At 40.2% G+C, this 12555-nt stretch overlaps 1 protein-coding gene across 6 annotated transcripts in view; it reads right to left on the bottom strand.

The window, feature by feature from the left end:
- The window catches only part of MIDEAS (mitotic deacetylase associated SANT domain protein), a 61543-nt gene that overhangs the window by 48062 nt on the left and 926 nt on the right, over window positions 1–12555 (bottom strand). For 2 of the 6 annotated variants that reach the window (XM_031593576.2, XM_090141043.1), the window contains exons 2-4: window positions 4177–4295; window positions 3709–3814; window positions 2204–2290 (exon numbers count right to left, since the gene is read on the bottom strand). The gene's annotated coding sequence lies outside the window, so the exon portion shown is untranslated. Of the gene's footprint in view, window positions 1–929; window positions 1069–2203; window positions 2291–3708; window positions 3815–4176; window positions 4296–12555 lie in introns of those variants that run through there. The other 4 variants (XM_090141041.1, XM_031593577.2, XM_031593579.2 and 1 more) reach the window with 4 other exon arrangements.

Below are 12555 nucleotides of genomic sequence, written 5' to 3'. Positions count from 1 at the left end.
GCTCTTTCCCTCCCTTGACTGCCTGTGCTCGCTCCAGACAGCCCTTCCACCGCACTCAAACTCAGGATGAAAACAGCTTTCTGGTAACAGCCATGATGATTTATTTGTTTTAAAGAGGCTGCCAAGTTGAATCTCTGTCAAGCAGAGAGAATATTTCTTGAATTCTGAAGGCTGCAATCACACAAGACTTTAGAAACCAAAAATAAACCTCGCTTATGCCTGGCAAAAAATCCGTAAGTATTATATAAGACACTCACATACGTGCGTGGGTGTATTGTCAGCTCTGACTGGTAAACTGCAAAGAATCAGTCCTTTTCAGTTGCTGCCAGAGAAAAAGCTGTACGTTTAGGGGCACGGGATTTTCAGAAATTATCTAATAAATTCCTCCCCACCCCCTCGGTCGCACAAATCCCGGCAGAGAAACACAATCCGCGCAAGCGGCGAGCCACCGCGCCTTACCGAGCGCCCCGAGTCGCGGCGCCGTACCCGCAGCCCCCGGAGCCGCCCCAGCTCCGACACGAAGCCAGAAAGGGAAGCCCGAAGCCGCCCGCCCGAGCAACCCCACGCGCGCGGACGGGCTCACCCAGCCGCAGACGCATCCTCTGCACGCCGCTGCAGCCGGGCGGCGGAGCGGCCCCCCGAGAGCCCGCAAGGGAAAGACGAGCGGCTCAGCGCCCGAGCGCGGAGCCCCGCAGCGGGCGGCCCGGCAGAGCCGGCTGGGCCGTCCCGGCCTCGGCCCCGCGGAGCTGCGCGGCCCCGGCGGCGCCACAGGTACTCGTGCAGCTCAGCCTGCAGCCAGAGCTCGGCACCCCAAGATTAAAGCCCCGGGAGAAGCACCCCTCTCCAAAATGGCAGGAGAACGGAAGCAACTCGTGCGAAGAAAATAAACCCGCGGAAAGCAGGACAGGGAACAAAACGTGCTTCCTCACCTGCGCTGCGAGGTACGGCGGGCGCCTCCGAGGCTGCAGATTGCAAAGGGTAAACACGGAAGGAAAGACCACCGAGAAGGAGAAAAAGCGGAAAAAAAAAAAAAAAAAAAACACCAAAAAACTTTGTTTCTTTCTCTCCGGGACTCAGGGAAAGCGTCACTTCCTAGTGCGGTAAGCGGGGAGGCTCCCGGGCCCGGGCTCCTCAACTCCTCCTCCTCCTCCCTCGCAGCCGCAGCGCGGCTCCCGCCGGCATTTCGCTCGGTCCTGGCAGCGGCCGGGCCCTGCCCCTCCTCCGAGTCGGGAAGGAGGGGAATCCCCGAGTGCGAGGAGCGAGCACGCAGCGCTGATTCGGAAGCTCGGCGTGCACGGCGCTGCCGTGCTCACACCTGGCAGAGCGTGCAGGCTCCGTGCCCTGAGTTCAGCGCCAGCCTGCCCCGGTGGAAAGTACAAGCAAGCGTGCAAAGATCCCTAAAAGGGCTTTGTTTTTTTTTCAGAAACCATTCGTAGCAGAAATAATGTGTTCTTCCATTTCCCCTTTTTTGGTCATTTTTCTTCAGAAGGAGCTGTAAAAGGGGAGAAACAAGAAAGGGAGAAAGGACTTGTAACTAATGCAAATCCTTAGGTCACATCTATGCTGTTCGCTGTTTTAGCACATTCCTGAAATTTAGTTTTACTAAAAATAAAAAATTAAAATTATTTCCAAGTCGAACATTTACTGCAATTCTGCTGAGGTTTCTAAAAATGTTCAGCTCGTCTGCTGGAATATGGCTTCCTCTGATGCGTTGGTCTGAAAATAAACAGCGAGCTGGCAAATGCAGACACACTGCTCCTCTTAAGGCAGGAAATAAAGCAGCTGCTTCGTCATTGCTCCCCCTGTAGACTGCCACGGATACTTGAGTTCATTAGCAATCAGGAAAACTTGCAGAATATAAAATAACATTTAGGTCAGCATTCGAAGATTAGACTCTTATTCAGTGAAATGTGCCAAGCAGCATGAAAATGGCAAACCTTTCCCTCCCAGCGTGCACGTAGCCGTGTTTACCTTCTTCCAGGCTGGGACCATTCAGCACCTGCAGGCTGGCATAGTGTTTTTTCAGAGCAGCAGGGAAATCTCACTCCTACCACCCGTTACTTTATAGAGTGAAATACACGAACAGTTTTTGTAGAGGACACTAGCTGGCATTTCTTTCACAATAGTTTCTGGCTGCTGTGCAGAACTTTTCACCAGGGAAGCTCAAGATGCATGGAAAAAGGTGCCCAGAGAAGCAACTTACCCATGACTACGAAGCGTATCTGATGCATAGCTGGGTTAGTCCGATGAGTCCCAGGTCAGTAGTTTAATTACCACACCCAATCTTTTCCTGCCACAGAATAGAGAACAACAGTGGGACGTGGAAGTGAGAAGCAAAACAGCAGCCAGAGGTACTTTTGGTAAAGCATTTTTCTTTCTTTCACAACTGAAGATGTCATTTGATGTAACCCTGGCTTAATAAAACATTCAAGGAAAAATCTGCTCCTGTTAAAACATTTACTCTTCAAAAACCATCAACAAATTGGAGCTGTAGATTAATAACTCAATGAATCAATATAGAATTGATTGAAAGAATGTTCAAAACTGCTCACAAATTGTCTAATACATAAAGCAAACTTAAATACATGAACACATAATGAAGTCAAAGGCATATAACCAACTAGTTTAATTTGCCCTAATGCAGATTAAAAAGACAAATTCCATAATCTGGAGTTACCTCTTCCTCCTCTGTTACGAAATATTGGGCAATCAGTGTTCTCCATGAAGCACATCATATATTGATAACATTAAAACCGCTTATGTCAGCTTCTACTGCATGTGTGTGGAGGGGGAAAGTCTGCTGTGACTGTAAATCATAGTGTTGTAATAGAGAAGTGTAGCCCTTCCTTCCAGCCAGAACAAATGCGTATCATACTTCACCTGCTTGGAGTTTGGGAAGTGAAATGATGAGCAGTGTCTCATGTTTCACAACACATAATCACATAAAAGCAGCAGACAATGGCAGAAACGTCACCATCTGGCTACAGATGCTAAGGTTGCACAGAGTAGGGAGTATGCTTTCTATCCTTGTCTAGGAGGCATCTTGACATTATTGTCCTTTGTCTCCTGAATTATATATAAGGTGATAGCAATCTATTCTTTACTCCAAAGGCAACAAAGTAACAGTCAGACCAAAGCTGAAAGACACAGTAGGTGTGAAATCTACAGGAAGGGATTGTGCTTCTTCTTAAACATTCCGAGAAGGTTAAGACTAGACAGGCCTGTAAGGACATCAGCCAGCTTATATGTCTGAAGTAGAAGAATCATATTTCAAAGACAGTGTGGAACAAAGAGTATTTTGTGAGCAATAAACAGTTTTATGAAGTGTTCTGTAAAACAGAACAGTTCTACTATTACACACTCTTCATTATTTTCCTCTGCACTGTGTAGTCTTCACATCTCCAAAACCTGCCACTGTTTCTTCCTTGCACTAGCAGCTTTTGCTATGTGCCTTTTTTCTCCTTATCTCTTTTATCTGCATATGCCAAGACTGTGTGCAGGCTGCACTTCTATCAATTTTACAGCAACAAAATTTAATGCATACTTATTTCCTGGTATGACATTATTTTATTACTACATTAAATCAGGAGATTAGATGGCTTCTTTGTCTTGTACAGACGCATCTTGTGCTGTAACAACATCGACTCATATCATTAAAAAACTACATTGCACTGAGTCAGAATTTGGATTAAAGACTGCTTTACATACTTGTTTGCAAAACTGGCTCATCCGCTCAGCAGGTGGCACTCTTTTCTCCAAGTCAGAGCAGAGATGGAGTCCGGTCCTCTTGTTCCAGTTTAGACGCGCTGCAGCACTAAGGGACACCATATAGAGCTATCAGTTCTCCCTGAAAACAGTTATTAAATGAAAGCCCTGAACATTAATAAGCTAATTAGAAAATAATTACACTCTTTGTAAATGAAGTTTTATATACCAATAAAACCTTACACCTCAGTCATTTTGAAAATTCCTCTGAAATTTACATTGGATGCAATATTTTTCTTTAAACAAACAAGCAAACAAGGCATAAACCAGTAAAAAATAGCTGCAGTGATTATCTTACAAGTATATTCAATTAGAGGGCAGGGCTGCCTCTTGGCAAACTAGAGAAATGGACTAATTGGAAGCACACAAAGCTCAACGCAGTGCAAAACCCTGCACTTTGGCCAGACCAACCTTTGCTGTTGCACAGGCTGGGACAGACAGGTCACTCAGCTCCTCTAAAGAGGATCTGGGGCTCCTGGTGGGCAGTGGAATAAAAACGAGTTTGCAGTGAAGACTAACAGCAACCTAGGCTGAAAAAAAAAAAAAACAGCTCAGAGCAGAGGTAGAACAAGGGAAATGATCATTCCCTTTAATTGACATGTGCATCTGGAATTCTGATTCCAGTTTTGAGCACCCTGTTTAAGAAATATGTTTCTCAAGTTTATCAACAGTAAAGATTCAGGACAAACAGGTGCTGCAGCAGAAATCCCACGTGGATGAGAGAACTGAGACAGCCAGGTGTGGAAAGGAAGCAGGTAGATAAAAGTTAATAGCAGCCTTCCAATATCTCCAAGACTAGATCTTTTTGTATGCAGTGTAGAGGAAGAGGTAAAGTCAGGCTCTTTATTGCATGGGAGAAAGACAATAGTTGTATTTTGAAACAGTGGCAGCTCCAAACAGCTAGTGAAGATAATGAAGCAGTGCAGCAGGTTACCACAAGAGGTTGTGGAAGGTGAGTAACTTCCTTTCTTTCAAGTTTCCAGCACCTGACTGGACACATAAAAGCTCTGCACAATCTGGTCTGAATTCAGTGCTGACCATGCTCTGAGCATGTGGTTTAAGTGGAGACATCCCCAAATGCCCTCCAAAAGTAGTTCTATCACTGGAGAGACAAATCCCTTTATCTCACATAAGAGAAATACTACCTTTGAAATATTCTAGGGAACAACTTCTCATGAGAAATTTGATACAATAATATAGAAAGTTTGTAGAGAAAGTTTTTTTTTTTTTGAGTTTGCAATAAGAAAAAAAATACTCTTGCGTATTTATTTTAAACTCCACATCTGAGTTTAAAATTAAAACACTGGGTTTGCTTTACTAGAGCAAAAATCAGCTGCTTTGATTTGCTTAGTGAAAAATGTGCATGTTTACAGAGCATGTGTGTAAATACAAAGTGTCACAAGCTGTCTCCCTGAGAACCAGAATGAGACTTTGCTACATGAGGGAAAAGGAGGGACACTGTGGTTAAGAAAACACATGTAAAGAAGTTATTCACATTGCTTGAACACTCCTAAATGAAGCTCAGACACCAGACTTAGAAATATAGTTTAAGAACTCATGAAGTATGAACTTGTATGGCATGCTGAAAATCAGAACCAACAAAAGTTTCTTCCTATTTTTTCTAGGTTATGTAGCTTTAAACATTTTGCAGTCCTGTCTACATTTATTGTCATTTTTTCCAGAATCTCACATTCTTTCTCTTAAAAACAATATGTGGTAACATTAGTCACTGCTTACAACTGAGAAAAAAAAAAAAACATTTTGAGAATATCTATGTGCTTCCGAGTCAGGTTTAAGGGCCAGACATGGCTGCGACGCAGCTGCAATGTCACTCAGGCAGGGCCACATGCAGGAATGTAAAGGAGCTCTCGAGCAAATATGACAGAAGCCAACCTCAAGGCTTAATTTTGTGGGTAACTTCCACTAAGGCTTCTTCTACCCTTTTCCTCTCAAGACAATTAGATGAGCTGTATTAAAATTGGCTTGGAGTACAGGCAAACTCCTAGAAGCACTCAGGGCCCAAGGAGATGTGTTTAGGGACCCAACAACAACAAAGCAAGGAGAAAATAAATGCTGAGAACTAACATTCACAGCTTGACTGAGTTCAGGGTAATAACAGAAATAAAGATGGAATTAGTAATTATGAGGTAGACTTTCCTTTACAGAAGTAAAATTCTATGCCCACAAGAGCAAGTATTATCAGCACTTTTGACATTATTAAAAACAAAAGTCATTGTTAAATTTACTTAGCACATAGAAATCTTCCTGCTGTGCATACTTTTAATGTACAATACAGAAACACATATGTAGGTGTAAATATATGTACATATATTGATATGCATCCTTATAGTCAGCTCTTATGGAGAACATCAGTAGGGAACTTCTGAGCTCCAGCAGCTGATATACGATATACCAGTCTCAAAGCTCACTTCAAATAATTTGACACTGACAACCATTCAAGAAGCTTTCAGCCCAAACCAACTGTAGTGTCACTGTAGCCACAGTGACTCAGTGCCATTGCAATTAAACTGAAACATATGCAGTATAAATACAGGAGCAAGGGGGAAATCAGAAAGCAATCATCCCATACATAGCATATAGTACTTTGTTCAATGGAGATTCCATTCCTATTCCATTCCATAAGTAAATTATATAAGGGGAAGAGGATGTAAATCCATCACAGTGGCAGATATCAACATGTATAAGTAAGACTTACACAACAGATATGTTCCAAATATTGAGGAACCATGTGATTATGCACCTTGGTGACCCAATCTATCCCTCTGCTTCTTAATCCCTCTTTCTTGACTCTGTATGCTTGCTTGTGCTGGCAGCTGACATCTGTGCAAATCAGATGTGCAGGTTTTCTGCCACCACAGTTATACTGCAATGTAGTTGGCATATTGCTGCAGAGTTTTTATTCTTTTAAAATTCACAAGCAAGTCGTATCATTGATTGTCATGGCTGTATACCAGATAAATTTAGTCACTCCTCCAAGCCGCATTCCAATGTCAATTTGTGCCCTCCTGTACTTTTAACTCTGTTATCAAGTACAGAGTGTTTGATAATACAGATAATTGGTTTAGTTCCTCTTTATGATCTGTATAAAACTTAGTATGATTTTTTCCCACCTTTTACTCCTTTTCCCTGCCCTCCTCCTTTTCTCTCTTTTTTTCCTCATGAGTGGAAACCTTAAGACAACTCACACGCAAAGTACAAAGTACAACAAGAACTGTTGTGCAATATCTACAAAGCAAAAGCCCTAGCTAGGACATGGTATTTCTGAGCCAGAATACTTCCCTAGCATATATGTGGATATATTACCCACTATGCATTTAAGGTACAAGAAACACACTAATAAAGTATCAACAAACATCTTCACGTCTGTTGCAAAATTGCTAGTCTGAATTTAAAAACAGAGAGCAGAAATTCCAACAGGTAGTAATGATGTATTTTATCAATACATCTCAGGCATTTTGCTTTTACTAGGCATTTTCTACACACTTTTCAAACTGTTCCCTACTCACAAACTTAGCAGTACCTTTCCCTCTTTGCAAATGCATACTTCTCTCTTGTATTACCCCTACTCTTGCAAGTCCTTCTCCAGCTCCTTAAAGCCACAGAGAACTGAGAGAGTAAAGGCAACTGCAAGGAGCTAATGTAAGAGATTGCAGAAGAACAGAGAGGAATACACGTGACCTGCGAAGGCAAGGACTGGAAAAAAGTATTGAAATACCGAGCAAGACCACTCACTCGAGCTAAATGTACCTGCTGGTTTAGAGCAGAATTAGCTTCTTTGCTCTTTCTTCATATACAGAGACATCTTCCAATACCACAAAAAGTAATGGTGGTACTCAGATAGCAAGTTTGTTTGGTTTTATTAAGATTAGCAAAAGCTTGACTTGAAAAACGTAGGGTGGCTGAGCAGTCGGTTATCTGACACAGAGCTCAGCTTCTCACAGACAGCATCTTCACTATTGCCAACAGGCTGCACCAAATAAAGCATGGTATACAGCTATCACACAAAGCAAGTATTTCTTAATTGACTCAGACCTGTGAGTTACGAATTGTCAATCAGCCTCTAAAAGAAAAAAAAAACATTGTTATCCTGCAGTTGCTTAACTGAGAGTCAAACAGTTGTCATCTGAGTGTCACACATCCAACAAAATATTTTACCACCCATAATAACAAGGGGCAAGCAGTGCTTCATAGAATACAGTCATTGACACCATTAGTTCCTTCCTGGCCAGTTGTGCTTACTGATCAGTCTTCTTTTCTCAGAGGAAACAGGTGAAAATCTTTGCAAATTCTTATTTCCAGGCCAATGGAATACAACAGCTGATTTGCTGATATCCAAGTTGTTAATAATTGAGTGATAACAACCAAATGCATTCCAAAAAGGAACATTCTTTCACTGAATGAATGGATGAGAAGCATTCTACAAATATTCAGCAGCCCTGAAGGAAGCTTTGCACAGAGATTTGGTTATCTTAAGAATGTGTCTTTGGTTACCTCAAGGCTACAAAAATCTTTGTAGTCCTCTTTCACAGAACAATATTGTTCAGCAACAGCATTGAATAAATTTGATGCTAGCACAAGTTTCTCCAAAGCAGCTTGCTCCTCATGATTCTCCTCCTTGTTCATACTTGTCTTACTCTCCTTTTGTCAGCTTACTCCCCCCTACTTGCAACTGTAGTTACTGACATTCACACTAATACTACAGCCAAAATTCAAGAGCACAGCCGTTGATTTAGAGAGCTCTACCCAGCCACAAAGTAATATGACAAACTAAAAAGTGTCTCTATGTTCAGATGAGTGGCAATGCTGTATTTTGAATTTGGAGAAATCAAGATAATTTTGTTGTGATGCAAAAGTATGTGATTGAATCTTAGTCTATGAAATATTCCCACATAAATACGTATTTATTAGTACCTCACTGGTTGCAGATTTCTAAAGGAATACCATATAACTTTTTGTTGTATAACTAATAGATACAATTAATAAAATTTTCTATTACTCTATTGCAGAGTAATAGAAAAAAATCTACTCAGAGGCTTATGCTTGTGTAGCAGTGTGGTTGTAAAATAAAAGTTCCTAATTTTCTAACTGTTCTGCATTAAAAAAAAAAAACAAAAACAACATAATACTGATAAGATTCCACACAACAATAAGATAGTTTTAATCTACAATAGTGTCAGGCCTTATAATAAATATTAAGTAGCTTTACAAAGCTAAAACTTCACCACATTTAATAATATACAAATTCATAATTGTATGACACTTATGGATTGGATTTAAAAAATGATCATAAACACATTAAAGACAATAGGAAAACGATTTTGTCTAGCAAGCACCTCAGTATTTTCTTTCATATTAAGGATGAAATAAGACTTCTGCAGAAAAGGAAGCAAATCTATGAGTAAAACTTTGAAGATTGCAAAGTAATCACACTATTACAAAATTACACAAAGAACAAAAGCATATTCTTATTTTTACGGATTAAAGATCCACAGTGAAAGATCAGACCTAACAACTTTAATGTAAAATCCTTGCAACCCTGTATTTTCCTTACAAAAGACAAATGTGAAGGAGTTACTGATTTATTTCACTAATAAAAGAACTTATTTGCCTTAAAATGAATGCCATTCTTCAAGATATTCTGCAGATGGCCTCCTGCATGAACACAAATAAAAACCAGTAGTTTTGAATAAAAAAGTCTGTGTATATAGCAAAGCTTCCCTAGCATCATAAAAGCGGTAAGCAACAGGGCAAATCCAGGTCCTACCTATGCCCGCTTGGCCTGTCAGAACCCAGGTGAAAAATCTGATATGAAGATAAGAAAGATGAGTTGTGGCATTCCTAGGCATAATACAAGTGAAAAAAAAAAATCAGTTCTGGTAACACTGGCAATTGCTTATCTGTATATTTCCCTGAAGCCCACTTAGCAAATAGAAGACACTTCTCTCATAAGGCAGCTGAGTAACCACCTGTCAAACATTCCCACAAATGTCTCTGCCTTCAGCTAATGCTCAGTTCACCTGAGAATCATTGTGAATTTTGTTTCTTACCACAAAACAGAACTTATATAATAAAAACTACAAAATCAGAGACAATTGATAAGCAGATAACATAACCCGAGTTGGATGATAGCTTGCTTTCCCCAGCTGTCTACCCTTTCTGACATTTTTTTGGCCAACAGTGAGCAGAGCTGCTCACAAATCACCTCAAACAACATTATCTGACTTTACATCAGTGACATATCAAGAGCTCAGTTCGACCTCAGCTTGAATTGTTTCTTTTTAGCTCACAAATGAGATTACTACACAGACTCAAATAATCACTACAAATGGCTGTAATGGCCTAAGATGTTTTTGTTCTCTTCTGAAGTTGTTGCACCCACAGCTTAGCTGGCAGATTGAATCATCTGAGATCTCCTAATGCATTTCATGCAAAGATATGCGAGTTAGCTGAAATGACACTCAGAAGCACTTTGGGCTGTTGGTTGGCATTGCATCAAATGAACAAGGAACATTCTCATTGTCTTTGGGATTGGTAACAAGGGCAAGAACTTTAACTGAAGGCTCGTAAAAACAAGCAGTTCAGAAATTCTCAAACATCAAGCCTACCACAGATATATACTTTTTTTTTTTTTACAATAATTCTTTCTTATTGCAGCCTGAAATACTGCTTTAGAATCAGTATGACAAGCAAAGTGTTTTTATTACAGTAGAACACATATATATCACTCAATAAGTTATCTTCCATAAAAGGCTGGAGTTTTTTTTGTTTGTTTGTTTTTTTAATGGACAAGGCTCACCTTCCCTCCAGATACCTTCAGCAAATTTTCATCAATGTTTCTGAAAAAAGCATTTGAAAACATTTCTCTAACTTTCTCTACTCTTGGAAAAATGCTTCCACATAGCAGATGACATTTTCACATTGTGTAAGAAACTCATTAAAGTGAAAAAATAAATATTTAAATTTTGTCAGATTTGAATGAAAATTCAATCAATTGCTCTTAATCACAAAATCCATCAAAGAGACGTTCCTTGTTCAGCCCTTGCTCTCTCTTTTGTCTTCCCAGGCCTGTTTACCTGCTAGATGTTCTAGCAAGAATACGTGTCCATGTGCTCTGGAGAGTCTACTCTGGTGATGCAACTCCTATTCACCATCACATCACAGTCTTGACTCACCATCTGCACCACTGTGTCGGTACTGCTGTAATACTCTTCTTTTTGGGCAGAAATGTTACAATTTAATCATTAACGGTTATTAAAACAAACAAAACCAATTCCAACAGCTAAGGAGCCGCCCTCTAAAAAAGTCAGGAAATGGAATGCTGTAGCAACATGGTATCAAAGATGGTAAGAAGAAATCAAGGACTTCATGGACACCTTTGCTGCCTGCACATACAGGCTGAGGAGTCTGGCATTACTCAGAGCTTGCACATATCCCAGGGGATTCTGATGGCCAAAACTTCAATTACATAAGCAACAGCTGTATTATTCATCTACTACCTAGTTTAGTGACACTAATTAACAGGAACATTATAAATTACCTGTGAACAATGAAATGTGTAAAAGCAAATTATTTTTACATACTCTTACCAGTATGATCCAAGAGCCCAGCAAATCTTGGGAAATTAACAGGATTACCTGGTGCTTAAAAAGCAATTAAGTTCACAGTTTGGGTGGAATATATAAGGTTTTTTTTTTTTTTTTTCCATGCTAAGGGCAGATTAAACAGACAAAAAGAGGATTCACAAGCAGATTGTTTTGAAGAAAAAAAAACTCTATAGTTTGATTTTTGAATTCTACTTGATACTGTTGATACTGACCTCACTAAAACTGTTAGGAATATTATCTTAACCACTCTGAAACAGGTAAGAGCTGGGATTTTGGGAGCTAATTAGTCTTCTTTCCCTTTTTTTTCCAGAGAAAGTCTGGAATCTGAGAGAACATCTGTGTGATGAAACAAGGGCCAAACTCAGATGAATGACATTCCTGATCTGGGTGCTCAGCAATAGCTTGTCAGCAAGGACCACAGCCATCTTCCAGCATAACCACATCCCCAGTTTCACCTCTGCCCCATCTCTGATTAAATTTAAAACAATGACACCTAGGTTGACTTAGCCTTGTTTGTATGTGGTAACACTCCCTAATATGTGTTATGTAATAGCTATTCCACAATGGCCTGCCATCACTGACAGTTTTATTTGACACTAAAGGTGACTTTCTGAGGTTTAGCTTAGTCTGAGGTAGGTGAAGCCAAACCACAAAAAGGCATTCCTAGCATAGAACATGTATCCACAAGGCAAGTCAGTGCAGAATGGCTACTGCGTTTTAAATTCACACCTAAGATTATTTCACAACAGCTTCCCTTCCAAGTAAGCAGTAGTCAATGAGAGACAGACAGTAGTGGGAGAAAAGGGAGTAAAAGGGTTCAGTTGAAATTGCAGGTGACTGCTGTAACACCTTTCACAATAACTTTGTTTTATAAAGCCACCACAGGCTAGGCAAGACAAAGTGGGCTCATCCAGAGATTCTCATTGCTCTCTTAAATACTTCATATAAATACAAAACTCATTAAAGTAGTATTGCCTCTGTATAGTATCTAGAAACAAAATTATGCACATATGACCATATGCAGCAAAGTTTTCATCAGTATTCTTCCAACTATCAATAGTCATCAAGATATACTACATTAACACATAACATGTAATCTTCTCCTCCTGTTTGTTCCTTTAATGACACACAACATTACAGAAGTAATTATTTCAGAAGCTAATGT

This window comes from Phasianus colchicus, chromosome 5, assembly GCF_987193195.1.
Source record: "Phasianus colchicus chromosome 5, bPhaCol1.hap1.1, whole genome shotgun sequence".
Lineage (NCBI taxonomy): Eukaryota > Metazoa > Chordata > Aves > Galliformes > Phasianidae > Phasianus > Phasianus colchicus.
This window is presented reverse-complemented; position numbering and strand designations above follow the sequence as displayed.